We start from the raw sequence: 14,029 nt of genomic DNA, 5'->3' as shown, positions 1-14,029 counted from the left end.
AATCCTATAGCAGGACAAAAAGCAGGTAGAGTAGTCCTGAGGTAATGCTTTCAGGCTGTATCTCCATGAAGCTGGTTGATGTTTGTGCAGAGCTGGTTACTACAGCTGTGTCTGGAATAAGATATGATAGCTGCAAGAATCTGAAGTAGTACCAGAAGTGTCTGACACAATCCCCAAGGAAGGAATGCTTCTACCAAGAAGGCTTCAATGGTTCCAATCTACTGGAAGTAAAGTCTACCAATTAGCAATTTGGTATTCTTCTGTCACTGAATCAACAAACACAGGAGTTGCTGTATTGCTTGAGGTCATTCAATCCCAGTTAACAATGGAAAATTGTGTTTCTCTACACAATAAGGAAAGGAAAAACTATGATATTCAGGAGGTTATTTTTAATTTTTTAACTTCTATTTAATAATATAAGCTTCCAAAGTACAGCTTTTGGATTACAGTGCCCCCCCCATAACTTCCCTCTCACCCACAACCCTCCCATCTCCCGCTCCCTCTCCCATTCCATTCACATCAAGATTCATTATCAATTATCTTTATATACAGAAGATCAATTTCGTATATACTAAGTAAAGAGTTCAACAGTTTGCACCCACACAGAAACACAAAGTGTAAAGTACTGTTTCAGTACTAGTTATAGCATTAATTCACACTGTACAACACATTAAGGACAGAGATCCTACATGGGGAGTAAGTGCACAGTGACTCCTGTTGTTGACTTAACAAATTGACACTCTTGTTTATGGTGTCAGTAATCACCCTAGGCTCTTGTCATGAGTTGCCAAGGCTATGGAAGCCTTTTGAGTTCGCTAACTCGGATCTTATTTAGACAAAGCCATATTCAAAGTGTAAGTTCTCTCCTCCCTTCAGATAAAGGTACCTCCTTCTTTGATGGCCCATTCTTTCCACTGGGATCTCACTCGCAGAGATCTTTCATTTAGGTTTTTTTTCCCCCAGAGTGTCTTGTCTTTCCATGCCTAAAATACTCTCATGGGCTCTTGAGCCAGATCCAAATGCCTTAAGGGCTGATTCTGAGGCCAGAGTGCTGTTTAGGACATCTGCCATTCTGTGAGTCTGCTGTGTATCCCACTTCCCTTGTTGGATCATTCTCTCCTTTTTAATTCTGTCAGTTAGTATTAGCAGACACTAGTTTTGTTTATGTGATCCCTTTGACACTTAAACCTATAATCATGATCACTTGTGAACTGAAACTGATCACTTTGACTAGTGAGATGGCATTGGTATATGCCACCTTGATGGGACTGAATTGGAATCCCCTGGCACATTTCTAACTCTACAGTTTGGGGCAAGTCCGATTGAGCATGTCCCAAATTGTACATCTCCTCCATCTCTTATTCCCACTCTTATATTTAATAGGGATCACTTTTCAGTTAAAAATATTTTTTTATTATTTTTGACAGGCAGAGCGGACAGTAGAGGGAGACAGAGAGAAAGGTCTTCCTTTTTGCCGTTGGTTCACCCTCCAGTGGTCGCCACGGTAGGCGCGCTGCGGCCGGCGCACCGTGCTGTTCCGATGGCAGGAGCCAGGTGCTTCTCCTGGTCTCCCATGGGATGCAGGGCCCAAGCACTTGGGCCATCCTCCACTGCACTCCCTGGCCACAGCAGAGAGCTGGCCTGGAAGAGGGGCAACCGGGACAGGATCGGTGCCCCGACCGGGACTAGAAGCCGGTGTGCCGGCGCCGCAAGGCGGAGGATTAGCTTACTGAGCCATGGCGCCGGCCTTCAGTTAAATTTAAACACCTAAGAATAACTGTGTGTAATTAAAGAGTTCAACCAATAATATTAAGTAGATCAAAAAAATACTAAAAGGAATAAAGTATTAAGTTGTTCATCAACAGGGCAAGGGCTGATCAAGTCATTGTTTCTCATAGTGTCCATTTCACTTCAACAGGTTTCCTTTTTGGTGCATGGTTAGTTGTCACCGATCAGGGAGAACATATGATATTTGTCCCTTTGAGACTGGCTTATTTCACTCAGCATGATGTTTTCCAGATTCCTCCATTTTGTTGCATATGACCAGATTTCTTTTTTTTTTTTTACTGCTGTATAGTATTCTATAGACCACATGTCCCATAATTTCTTTATCCAGTCTACTGTTGATGGGCATTTAGGTTGATTCCATGTCTTAGCTATTGTGAATTGAGCTGCAGTAAACATTAAGGTGCAGACGGCTTTTTTGTTTGCCAATTTAATTTCCTTTGGGTAAATTCCAAGGAGTGGTATGGCTGGGTTGTATGGTAGGATTATATTCAGGTTTCTGAGAAATTTCCAGACTGACTTCCATAGTGGCTTTACCAGTTTGCATTCCCACCAACAGTGGGTTAGAGTCCCTTTCCCCCCCATCCTCGCCAGTATCTGTTGTTGGTAGATTTCTGTATGTGAGCCATTCACCAGGGTGAGGTGAAACCTCACTGTGGTTTTGATTTGCATTTCCCTGATAATGATTCTGAACATTTTTTCATGTGTCTATTGGCCATTTGGATTTCCTCCCCCTGAAAAATGTCTGTTGAGGTCCTTGGCCCATGTTTTAAGTGGGTTGTTTGTTTTGTTGTTGTGGAGTTTCTTGATCTCTTTGTAGATTATGGTTATTAATCTGTTATCTGTTGCATAGTTTGCAAATATTTTTTCCCATGCCATCAGCTGCCTCTTCACTTTCCTGACTGTTTCTTTTGCAGTACAGAAACTTCTCAATTTGATGCAATCCCAAATGTTAATTTTGGCTTTGACTGCCTGTGCCTCCAGGGTCTTTTCCAAGAAGTCTTTGCCTGTGCCTATATCTTGCAGGGTTTCTCCAATGTTCTCTAATAATTTGATGGTTTCGGGTCATAGATGTGGATCTTTTTTTTTTTTATTAAACTTTTATTTAATGAATATAAATTTCCAAAGTACAGCTTATGGGTTACAATGGCTTCCCCCTCCCAAAACTTCCCTCCCACCCACAACCCTCCCCTTTCCCACTCCCTCTCCCCTTCCAATCACATCATGATTCATTTTCAATTCTCTTTATATACAAAAGATCAGTTTAGTATAAATTAGGTAACGATTTCAACAGTTTGCCCCCATATAGCAACACAAAGTGAAAAAAAAAATACTGTTGGAGTACTAGTTATAGCATTAAATAAGAGTGTACAGCACATTAAAGGCAGAGATCCTACATAATATTTTTTTAAAAATTAATTAATTTTCTATGCCATTTCCAATTTAACACCAGGTTTTTTTTTTTTTTCATTTCCAATTATCTTTATATACAGAAGATCGATTCAGTATATAATTAGTAAAGATCTCATCAGTTTGTACCCACGCAGAAACACAAAGAGTAAAAATACTGTTTCAGTACTAGTTATAGCATCACTGCACATTAGACAACACATTAAGGACAGATCCCACATGGGATGTAAGTACACAGTGACTCCTGTTGCTGAGTTAACAATTTGACACTCCTGTTCATGGCGTCAGTAATCTCCCTAGGCTCTAGTCATGAGTTGCCAGGGCTATGGAAGCCTTTGGGGTTCGCTGACTTTGATCTTATTCCGATAGGGTCACAGTCAAAGTGGAAGTTCTCTCCTCCCTTCAGAGAAAGGTACCTCCTTCTTTGATGGCTCCGTTCTTTCCACTGGGATCTCACTCACAGAGATCTTTCATTTAGGTCTTCTTCTTTTTTTCTTTTCCATGGTATCTTGGCTTTCCATGCCTACAATACTCTCATGGGCTCTTCAGCCAGATCCGAATGCCTTAAGGGCTGATTCTAAGGCCAGAGTGTTGTTTAGGACATCTGCCATTCTATGAGTCTGCTGTGTATCCCACTTCCCATGCTGGATCTTTCTCTCCCTTTTTGATCATAGATGTGGATCTTTAATCCATGTTGAGTGGATTCTGTGTAAGTTGTGAGGTCAGGGTCTTGCTTCATGCTTCTGCACATGGAAATCCAGTTTTCCCAGCACCATTTGTTGAATAGACTGTCCTTACCCCAGGAATTGGTTTAGATCCTTGATCAAATATAAGTTGGCTATAGATGTTTGGGTTGATTTCTGGTGTTTCTGTTCTGTTCCATTGGTCTATCCATCTGTTTCTGTACCAGTACCAGGCTGTTTTGATTACAACTGCCCTGTAGTATGCCCTGAAATCTGCTATTGTGATGCCTCCGGCTTTGTTTTTGTTGTACAAGATTGCTTTAGCTATTCGAGGTCTCCTGTGCCTCCATATGAATTTCAGCATCATTTTTTCCAGATCTGAGAAGAATGTCTTTGATATTTTGATTGGTATCACTTTGAATCTATAAATTGCTTTTAGGAGAATGGACATTTTGATGATATTGATTCTTCCAATCCATGAGCATGGAAGATTCTTCCATTTTTTGGTATCCTCTTCTATTTCTTTAAGATTTTGTAATTCTCATTGTAGAGATCTTTGACGTCCTTGGTTAAGTTTATTCCAAGGTATTTGATTGTTTTTGTAGCTATTGTGAATGGGGTTGATCTTAGAAGTTCTTTCTCAGCCAAGAAATTGCCAGTGTATACAAAGGTTGTTGATTTTTGTGCATTGATTTTATATCCTGCTACTTTGCCAAACTCTTCTATGAGTTCCAATAGTCTCTCAGTAGAGTTCTTTGGATCCCATAAATAATCATATCATCTGCAAGAGGGATATTTTGAGTTCTTCCTTCCCAATTTGTATCCCTTTAATTTCTTTTTCTTGCCTAATGGCTCTGGCTAACACTTCCAGAACTATATTGAATAGCAGTGGTGAGAGTGGGCATCCCCGTCTGGGACCAGATCTCAGTGGAAATGCTTCCAACTTTTCCCCATTCAATGGACTGATGGCCTTGGGTTTTTCATAAATTGCTTTGATTGTATTGAGGAATGTTCCTTCTATACCTAATTTGCTTAGAGTTTTATCATGAAAGGGTGTTGTATTTTATCAAATGCTTTCTCTGCATCTATTGAGATAATCATATGGTTTTTCTTCTGCAGTTTGTTAATGTGGTGTATCACATTGATTGATTTGCAAACATTGAACCATTCCTGCATACCAGGGATAAATCCCACTTGGTCTGTTGGAGGATCTTTCTGATGTGTTGTTGCTTTCTATTAACCAGATTTTTTTGAGTATTTTTGCATCTGTGTTCATCAGGGATATTGGTCTGTAATTTTCTTTCAATGCTGCATCTTTTTCTGGCTTAGGAATTAAGGTGATGCTGGCTTCATAGAAACAATTTGGGAGGATTCCCTCTTTTTGATTGTTCTGAATAGTTTGAGAAGAATTGGAGTTAGTTCTTATTTAAATGTCTGGTAGAATTCAGCAGTGAATCCATCTGTTCCTTTCCTTTGTTGGGAGGGCTTTACTACTTTTTCAATTTCTGTCAGTTATGGGTCACTCAGGAGCATGTTGTTCAGTTTCCATGTGTTTGCATATGCTCTAGGGATTCCTCAGTTGCTAATTTCCAACTTCATTCCATTGTGATCTGAGAAGCTGCATCGTATGATTCTAATTCTTTTGAATTTGCTGAGACTTTCTTTATGGCCTAGTACCTGGTCAATCATAGAGTAGGTTCAATGCACTGCTGAGAAGAATGTAAATTCTTTAAGTGTAGGATTGAAAGTTCTGTAGATATGTATTACATCCTTTTGGGCTATAGTGTTGTTTAAGTATGCTGTTTCCTTGTTGATCTTCTGTCCGGTTGATCTGTCGGTTTCTGAGAGTGGAGTATTGAAGTCCCCCAGTACTACTGTATTGGAGTCTAAGCCTCCCTTTAAGTCCCTTAACAAATCTTTTAAATAAACCGGTGCCCTGTAATTAGATGCATATACATTGATAATCGTTATATCTTCCTGTTGAATTGATCCCTTAATCATTATATAGTGCCCCTCTTTGTCTCTCTTAACAGTTTTTGTGTTAAAGTTTATTTTGTCTGATATTAATATGGCTACACCAGCTTTTTTTTTTGGTTTCTGTTGGCATGGCATATCTTTTTCCAACGTTTCACTTTCAGTCTCATGCATCCTTCTTGGAAAGATGTGTTTCTTGTAAGCAGCAAATAGATGGGTTTTGTTCCTTAATCCATTCAGCCAGTCTGTGTCTTTTAACTGGAGAGTTAAGGCCATTAACATTCAATGTGACTGTTGATAAGTAGTAACTTTGCCCTGCCATTTTCCCCAAAGATATTTCTAATATATGCTTTGGACTTCCTGTGATCTTTTACTAGGAGATTTTCTTTCTTTACCTTCTTTCATATTGATGGCCATGTTTCTGTGTTCCTGTGTGTAACACATCTTTAAGCATCTTTTGCAGGGCTGGACAAGTAGCAACAAATTCTTTCAATTTCTGTTTGCTATGAAAGGTCTTTATTTCACCTTCATTCACAAATTAGAGCTTTGCAGGATATAATATTCTGGGCTGGCAGTTTTTTTCTCTTAATACTTGGGCTATATCTCGCCATTCCCTCCTAGCCTGTAGGGTTTCTGATGAGAAGTCTGCTGTGAGTTTAATTGGAGATCTTCTTAGAGTAATCTGACGTTTCTCTCTTGCACATTTTAGAATCTTTTCTTTATGTTTCACTGTGGTGAGTTTGATTACAGTGTGTCATGGTGAGGATCTCTTTTGGTCATGTTTATTAGGGGTCTATGAGCTTCCTGTACTTGGATGTCTCTGTCTTTCTCCAAACCCAGGAAGTTTCCTGCTAGTATCTCACTAAAAAAGCCTTCTAATCCTTTCTCTCCAAGCCTTCAGGAACTCCTAGAACCTGAATGTTGGGTTTTTTAATTATATCCTATAGATTCCCAATGCTATTTTTTAGATTTCTAATTTCCTCTTCTTTTCTTTGGTTTGACTGTATACTTGCCTGTGCTCTGTCTTCTAAGTCTGATATTCTCTCTTCTGCTTCACTGATTCTGTTTTTAAGACTCTCTAATGAGTTTGTCATTTGATCTATTGAATTCTTCAGTTCATTTTGATTTCTCTTCATTATCACAATTTCATGTTCTACTAGTTTCTTCATTTCATTTTGATTCCTCCTTTAGATTTCATTTTCATGAGAGAGATTTTCTATCCTGTCCAGTAAGGATTTCTGTAGTTCAAGAATTTGTTTTTGAGAACTTCTAAATGTTCTTATCATAAAGTTTTTGAAATCCATATCTTGCATTTCTTCTATCTCATCATCTTCATAATCTTGAATTGGAGTATCTTGTTCATTCATTCTTCTTTTTTTTTGCTGTGGTGTTTTTTCTCATTATACTATGGCTCTAGATTAAGTGGACTGTCTGCTTTTGATGGATCTTTAGAGGCTTGTGAAGGGTGTGGCCAGAGAGCTCTGTTCAGTTCTTCAGGGTTAAGAGTGTGCCAAAGGTGACACTCCCAGGTTAGGCGTGGTAAATTTCTCTCTCTCTCTCTCTCTTCAGAAGGGAAATAATTCCACACAGCTGAGTAGAATTGGAGGCAGTCATTGTCTGAGCTCTGGCCCCTGTTGGTATAATATTCGACTGCTCTGTCCCAAGGACCACACAAAGATCTGTGCAGTCCTCAGTGTAAGCTCAGATTCCCCTGCAATCTCCCACCGGCTTGCCAAGGTTACGAGTTTGTGGTTTCTCCCAAGAGTACTCGCATCTCAGGCACTCTGTGAGTTCTCTCACACAACCTCAGTGTGGGGAACCGCAGGCTGGCCACCTGTGAGAACCTCCTCATCTACATAGTTTGCAGCAATCGGTCGACCACAAGGCCTACGAAAACAGCCAGGTGAAACAGAATGGACTCTGCATAAACAACTAGGAAGAACCAGGTGAAACAGATGAACTTTCCACCTGAGACTATACGCGCCCTTTCATCTGATTGGACGATATCAGCATAAAGGGACATTGGGATCTGGGCAGGGAGGGCGTGGCTGCCACTGCCGGCGGCGGCCGCAGCCACGGCCTCTCCTCTTCTTTTCTCCTCTCCCCACTTTCCTTTTACCCCCACAAGTAAAAGTTCCTTGAGAACCGATGAACAGTGACAGTGCCGTGACTCGGATAGTCGGACCGGTCACTGGAAGCAGGAAAGAAAAAATTAGAACGTGTGGAAAGCACGGGAGTCTAGGCGGTAAAGTCCAGGGGAAAAAATTAGAACGTGTGGAAAGCACGGGAGTCTAGGCGGTAAAGTCTAGGGTAAAAAATTAGAACATGTGGAAAACATGGGAATCTAGGTGGTAAAGTCTAGGAGGATTGGTACCGGGAAAAAACTAGAACGTGTGAAAAACACGGGAGTCTAGGCGGTAAAGTCTAGGGTTGGTGCCGGGAAAAAATTAGAACGTGTGGAAAACATGGGAATGTAGGCGGTAAAGTCTAGGGTTGGTACCGGGAAAAAAATTAGAACGTGTGGAAAACATGGGAATCTAGGCGGTAAAGTCTAGGATTGGTGCCGGGAAAAAATTAGAACGTATGGAAAACACGGGAATCTAGGTGGTAAAGTCTAGGATTGGTACTGCAGAAAAAAGGAATTCCTCGACAACCAAGTTGTCTTTTAAAAAAGTAGCGGGGACGCCCGTGAAAGCAGCCGCTGTAAAGCGGTGAGTTAGAACAGGAACAATGGCGTAGGGTCGGAAGACAATTGAGGGCAGCAGAGCAATCGCCTGAAGTCCTTAGGTTATGGCAACTGATCGACCAAGCTAGGAAATACAACCCTCTTAGATGAAGGGGCTGATTTACTAGAGGAAACGCAGAGAGAATCTCAATCTGGGAGCCTAGACGGAGACAGAGGTCGGCACATTTGCTCATAAGAGGAGTTCTCCCGTGTTGCTGCAAACTGGCTTCAAGGCAGTGCTTGGTGGGGAAAGACTTCCTCGGGTCCGTGGCTTACAGAGAGCTCACGAGGGCTCAGGCCCATGCTAACGCTAGGAACGGTCAGCCAGCCTGGAATGAGGATAATGATGAACAGGCTCAGGCTAGTTGCCCTAACGAGGTTTTGATGCAAGTGAGAGAACTAGCTCGGAGGGCGTGGAAGGCCATTCCAAGGAAAGGGGAAATCGGGCAGTTTACCCAAGATTACACAAGGCCCGACAGAGCCCTATGCTGATTTTGTGAACAGATTAATGGAGACTGCTGGCAATATCTTTGAAACCATGGATGAGGCTATGCCTTTAGTCCGAAGGTTAGCCTATGAACAAGGAAACAAAACCTGCCGTGAGGCTCTAAGACCCTGGCAGCACAAGGACATTCCCAGCTTTAAAACCTGTAGGGATGTCATGGATGAAGTAGCCTCGGGAGAGCACGCAGAAGTTCCCATGGCCAAAATTATACGCAATAACGGGCTAGGACGAAAATGTTTTAAGTGTGGAAAAAAGTCACATGAAAAGAATGTACAGAACAGAGGCAATTGGGGCGCCAACCAGGACTGTGTCCTCGATGCGGTAAAAGCAACCATTGGGCAAATGAGTGCTATTCCAAGCAAGATAAGGCAGGCAATTCGCTCCTATCGCCCACCAGATCAAGTGGCCAGAATAGTACATTCCAAAAAACGAGTGGCGGGTCCCCACACCCAGGGGCCCGAAAACTCAACGGGTGAAAGGACAAACCATGGGAGGAGTAGGACCGTCTCAAAAGGACCGGCAAGCGTTTACTGCACAGAGCTGCGAGCCACCAGCTGTTTAGTATTAACACCTCAAATGGGAATCCAGGCAATAGGTGTGGAACCTCAAGAGCCCATGGATGATATCCACGTTTTAGGCGTTACTGTAGGAAGGCCTACAAATTCATTAAAGGGGTTAGTGGTTATAACGGGGCTTATTTAGTTGCCTTGCTCAAAGCTTAAAGTAATGTTCCAATCTACTAAGGGGACAGTGCAGCTGTTGCCATTACAGCCCATTGCTCAGCTGCTAATAAGCCTTATAAAGGACACTAGAGGTAATCAAGGAAAGCATTTTGCAGCCCTCACTAACTCTTGGCGAGCGCCCACTATGGACTCTTACTATCAAAAGAAAGGCAATCAAGGAGCTGTTAGATACTGCCGCAGATGTTAGTATTATCTCCAAACAAGACTGGCCTCCTTCATGACCCCTCCAGGAAGGACATAACACCTTGGTAGGATTAGGCACCGCTGTTGCCCAATCCCAAAGCGCGCAAGTGCTAGATTGGAAAGATCAAAAAGGCACCACAGGCAAAGTACAACCTTACGTGTGTGCTATCCCTGTAACTTTATGGGGGAGGGATGTCTTAGAGCAACTTGATTTGCAGACCTGTTGTTGGCAGCTGTGAGAAGACACCCTAGAAAGAGCGTTTACAGAAGGTTGAAGAACGCCTTAAAATCACGCAGATGCAAGACACCAGAGCTGTTTGCACGTGTCAGTGGACACATTCTCTGGAATTGTCAGCCACGGCTCTAAAAGAAGGAACTCAACAGGTTATTCAACACTGTCTACAGTCCTCTGCCGCTTGGGGGTGCCCAAAATTATTAAAACAGATAATGGGCTAGCGTACACTTTGGCCCATTTTGCTACATTCTTAAAAGAATTCGGCACAAAGCACGTTACAGGTGTGTCCTATAATCCCAAAGGGCAGGCAATAATCGAACAGACTCACCTGTACTTAAAAACTTTAATAAACAAAGAGGGGGAATAGGAGAATATGCGGTAGCTAATTGCGATGCATTGGCTATAGCTCTATATACTATAAGCTTTTTGAATAGGAAAAAGTGTGGCAAAACTCCTGAGTTCATGGTGTTTAGTGATGTACTTGCAGTATTGTTTGAAGAATTGTTTTGTCTTAAGGAAAAAAGATGTTGCACGTGATTTGTACTGCAGCAAATCAGCAAAGTGATCTGAGTTGGATATATTTGAAGGTATTTTGAAAGTTACGTTCAAGGCTAACACCTAAGCTTTGTGTAATGTAAATAAATGTTTTTGTATCAGTTTTTTCCTTTGTAAATGGCATTAACATTGTTACTTGAGGTCTTGCTTAATCACTTTTGTTGTCCTGAGGACTTGAATTTCAAATTTCCTTACACTTTTCATACAAAAATCATCTGTAGTGGTCCGACAGGCTATGCTTGCTATGTATCGCTCTGACCCTCAGCAACAGATATGGCTTAGCATGATGAAGCGGTAGCCAAAGACGGGTAATCACTGGCGAGTGCCCCTAGCAACCTAAGAAGCAGGTGGCGCGTTGCTGGGAACCTAAGACAGGCAGGACTCCGCGCCATAAATAACAAAAAAGGGGGAGCTGTGGGGAACCGCAGGCTGGCCACCTGTGGGAACCTCATCTACATAGTTTGCAGCAATCGGTCGACCACAAGTCCTACGAAAACAGCCAGGTGAAACAGAATGGACTCTGCATAAACAACTAGGAAGAACCAGGTGAAACAGATGAACTTTCCACCTGAGACTATACGCACCCTTTCCTCTGATTGGACGATATCAGCATAAAGGGACATTGGGATCTGGGTGGGGAGGGCGTGGCCGCTGCCTCTCCTCTTTTCTCCTCTCCCCGCTTTCCTTCTCTCCCCACAAGTGAAAGTTCCTTGAGAACTGATGAACAGTGACCGTGTCGTGACTACGTTGGACCCTCACTGGCGAGGGTCCGACACCTCAGTTTTTTTCTTCACAGTCTCAGTTCATAAGCTCCACACATTCACTAGGTCCAAACCTCATGTTATTTCTCCCCTCCAGAGTCAGGTTTTTCTGCTTGGCTGAGGGCGGGTGCTGCCCTGAGTTGGCACAGCTTTTATGTATGTCCAAAATGGTGCCTGCTCTTTGTCTTGCTCACCTTTTTAAGGTGAGTGCAGAGAGAATCATGTCTGTACTGGTCCCCCTTTTTTTTTAATTTTTTTTCTCCTCTAGTTAGCCTGGTGAACTTTCCCCAAGGGGCTTCAAGCCTCGTTTCTTCTAGGCTCTTCCTGCCACTTCTCCACCAGTGACTCAAGCTACTGAGGTTTCACAGCGCTGGTGCGTATACTCAGTGGCTGGGGTCCCGAGCCGTGGGCGCCCGTGCCCTCCACATAGGTTCACCATGTCCCACTAGTTCCGGAAGAGTTTCCTCTGCAGTTTTTTCCCTAACTCCTCCCTTAAACTACAGTATCTCCACTTTTACTAAAATATCTTTTCCCAGATTATCAGTGCGCTCCCTCCCTATTCCGCCATCTTGAGTCAAAACCCAACTCATTTCAGGAATTTTTTTTAAAAAGTATTTATTTATTTGAAAGGCAGAATGAGAGGGAGAGAGAGTTCTTCTATCTACTGGTTCAATCCCCAAATGGCCACATTAGCTGTGGTGGGGCCAGGTTGAAGTCAGGAACTTGGAAGTCTGAGTCTCCCATGTGAGTGGAAGAGTCCCAAGTATTTGGTCCATCATCCACTACCTTCCCAGGTACATTAACGTGGAGCTGATTTGGAAGCAGAGTAGCTGGGTCTCAGATCAGCACTCCAATATGGGATGGCAGCATCATAAGCTGTGACTTAACCTGCTGTGTGACAATGCTGGCCCCTAGGAGAGCTTTTAGTTGATGGAAAACTTACTGCAATCCAATAAAAGTCATAACAATGACAATTTGGATTCCCAAGGAATAATGGTTAAATCTAGCTGGAATGATGAGAAAGGAAAATGGAACAGGTGTGGAAGGAGTTACAAGTGTGAACTCTAGGGGCCCCATTTGACCTAGTAGTTAAGACCCCAGTGGCACACCACGATTTCATAATCAGAGTGCCTGGGTTGGGGTTCCAGATCTGCTGTTGATTGCATTTTTCTGCTAATGTGCACCCTGGGAGACAGCAGGTAATGGCACAAGTAGTGGGGTCTCTGCCCTCCTCCATTTAGGAGACCTGGATTGAGTTCCTGATTCCTGACTTTGGTTCAATCCTGACAATTATGGGCATTTGGAGACTGAACCTATGCATGGGAGCTCTTTGTGTCTGTCTTTGTCTTTCTCTTCATATGCATCTCAAATAAATAAAATTTAAAAATATAGTCTCATGATCAGTTGCAGGGTAAGAAAAGAGGGGCACCAGGAGATAATCTTATTAGCAGAAAACTGCCATCAACTATTCTCCATATAAGTTTTTCGTAGAGCCATGAGGAGCTATTTTGATTTCTGTTTTAGCCTCAGGAAGAATTAAATGTGATCTGGGGGAGTTCTTTTGTTCTATGTATCTACATGTGGTTGGATCATAGAAGTGTGATCCTTATTAGTGATTTATTTCTCCCTTGGTATGTTTATGGGGAGTTAGGTTTTAGTGGGAGATTGTCACCCATGGAAAATATGCAGAACATCTCTTTCATGGTGGTATTCTATCAGATTATCCTGCTAGCTTCTTGTTGCTACAGGATAAAGCCTAAACTTTCATATGCCTATTTAGAGATTGACAGTCTGGTTTGTTTCTTTTACGGCTTCTCCAACCATTCTTATTCACCTCCCAAAATGTGGTCCAGCTGCGCAGGACTTAGTCATTTCTGACACAGGAAACGTTTAAACATCCATGGTGAGCTTCTCTCCATCCTCACCCTCCCACCCCAACAAAGTACAGTCAGATGTGATTAGTAACTGCAATCAGTCACCACTTCAGGACTGGAGAGGTCTGGGAAAATTACTTGGTCTTTAATGAATTCCTGCAGGATCTGTGCTCCTTTGGGATGCAGGCCCTTTGGGCCCAGGGACTGATAGAAGGAAAGATGTAAGGAGAGGTGGTGCAGACACAGGTAATGACTACAGGGGCTGTAATGAATGAAGGACAGCAGGATCTCAGGTCAGGGCCCTGGAGTCTCCTTCAGATGCCCTGGGTAAGCTGGGCAGGAGGGTGAATTAGCTGGTGCCCTAGTGGCTTTCCAACTTGGGCCATATTATTTCCCAGCTTGTATGATGCTCTGCTGAATAGTTCTTTAGGTGTGATAACATCGCTCTTCTCTGTCTCTGCTATCTGAGACTGTATTGCAGTATAGATACATGTTGATGTTCACCAGTTACAAGCTTTAAAATTAAAATATATTGTTTACTGTGTATGTAGTCTAACAAGAGCCTATCATTTCAACATAATGACATTTCAGTGAGG

At 42.5% G+C, this 14,029-nt stretch overlaps 1 pseudogene; it reads left to right on the top strand.

Moving 5' to 3' along the window:
* Positions 1-9,115: 9,115 nt before the first annotated feature.
* Positions 9,116-10,247, top strand: LOC133746863 (uncharacterized; annotated as a pseudogene).
* Positions 10,248-14,029: the final 3,782 nt, after the last annotated feature.

This window comes from Lepus europaeus, chromosome 18, assembly GCF_033115175.1.
Source record: "Lepus europaeus isolate LE1 chromosome 18, mLepTim1.pri, whole genome shotgun sequence".
Taxonomy (NCBI): domain Eukaryota; kingdom Metazoa; phylum Chordata; class Mammalia; order Lagomorpha; family Leporidae; genus Lepus; species Lepus europaeus.
The sequence above is the reverse complement of the archived record's forward strand: the minus strand, read 5'-3'. Positions and strand labels throughout refer to the sequence as shown.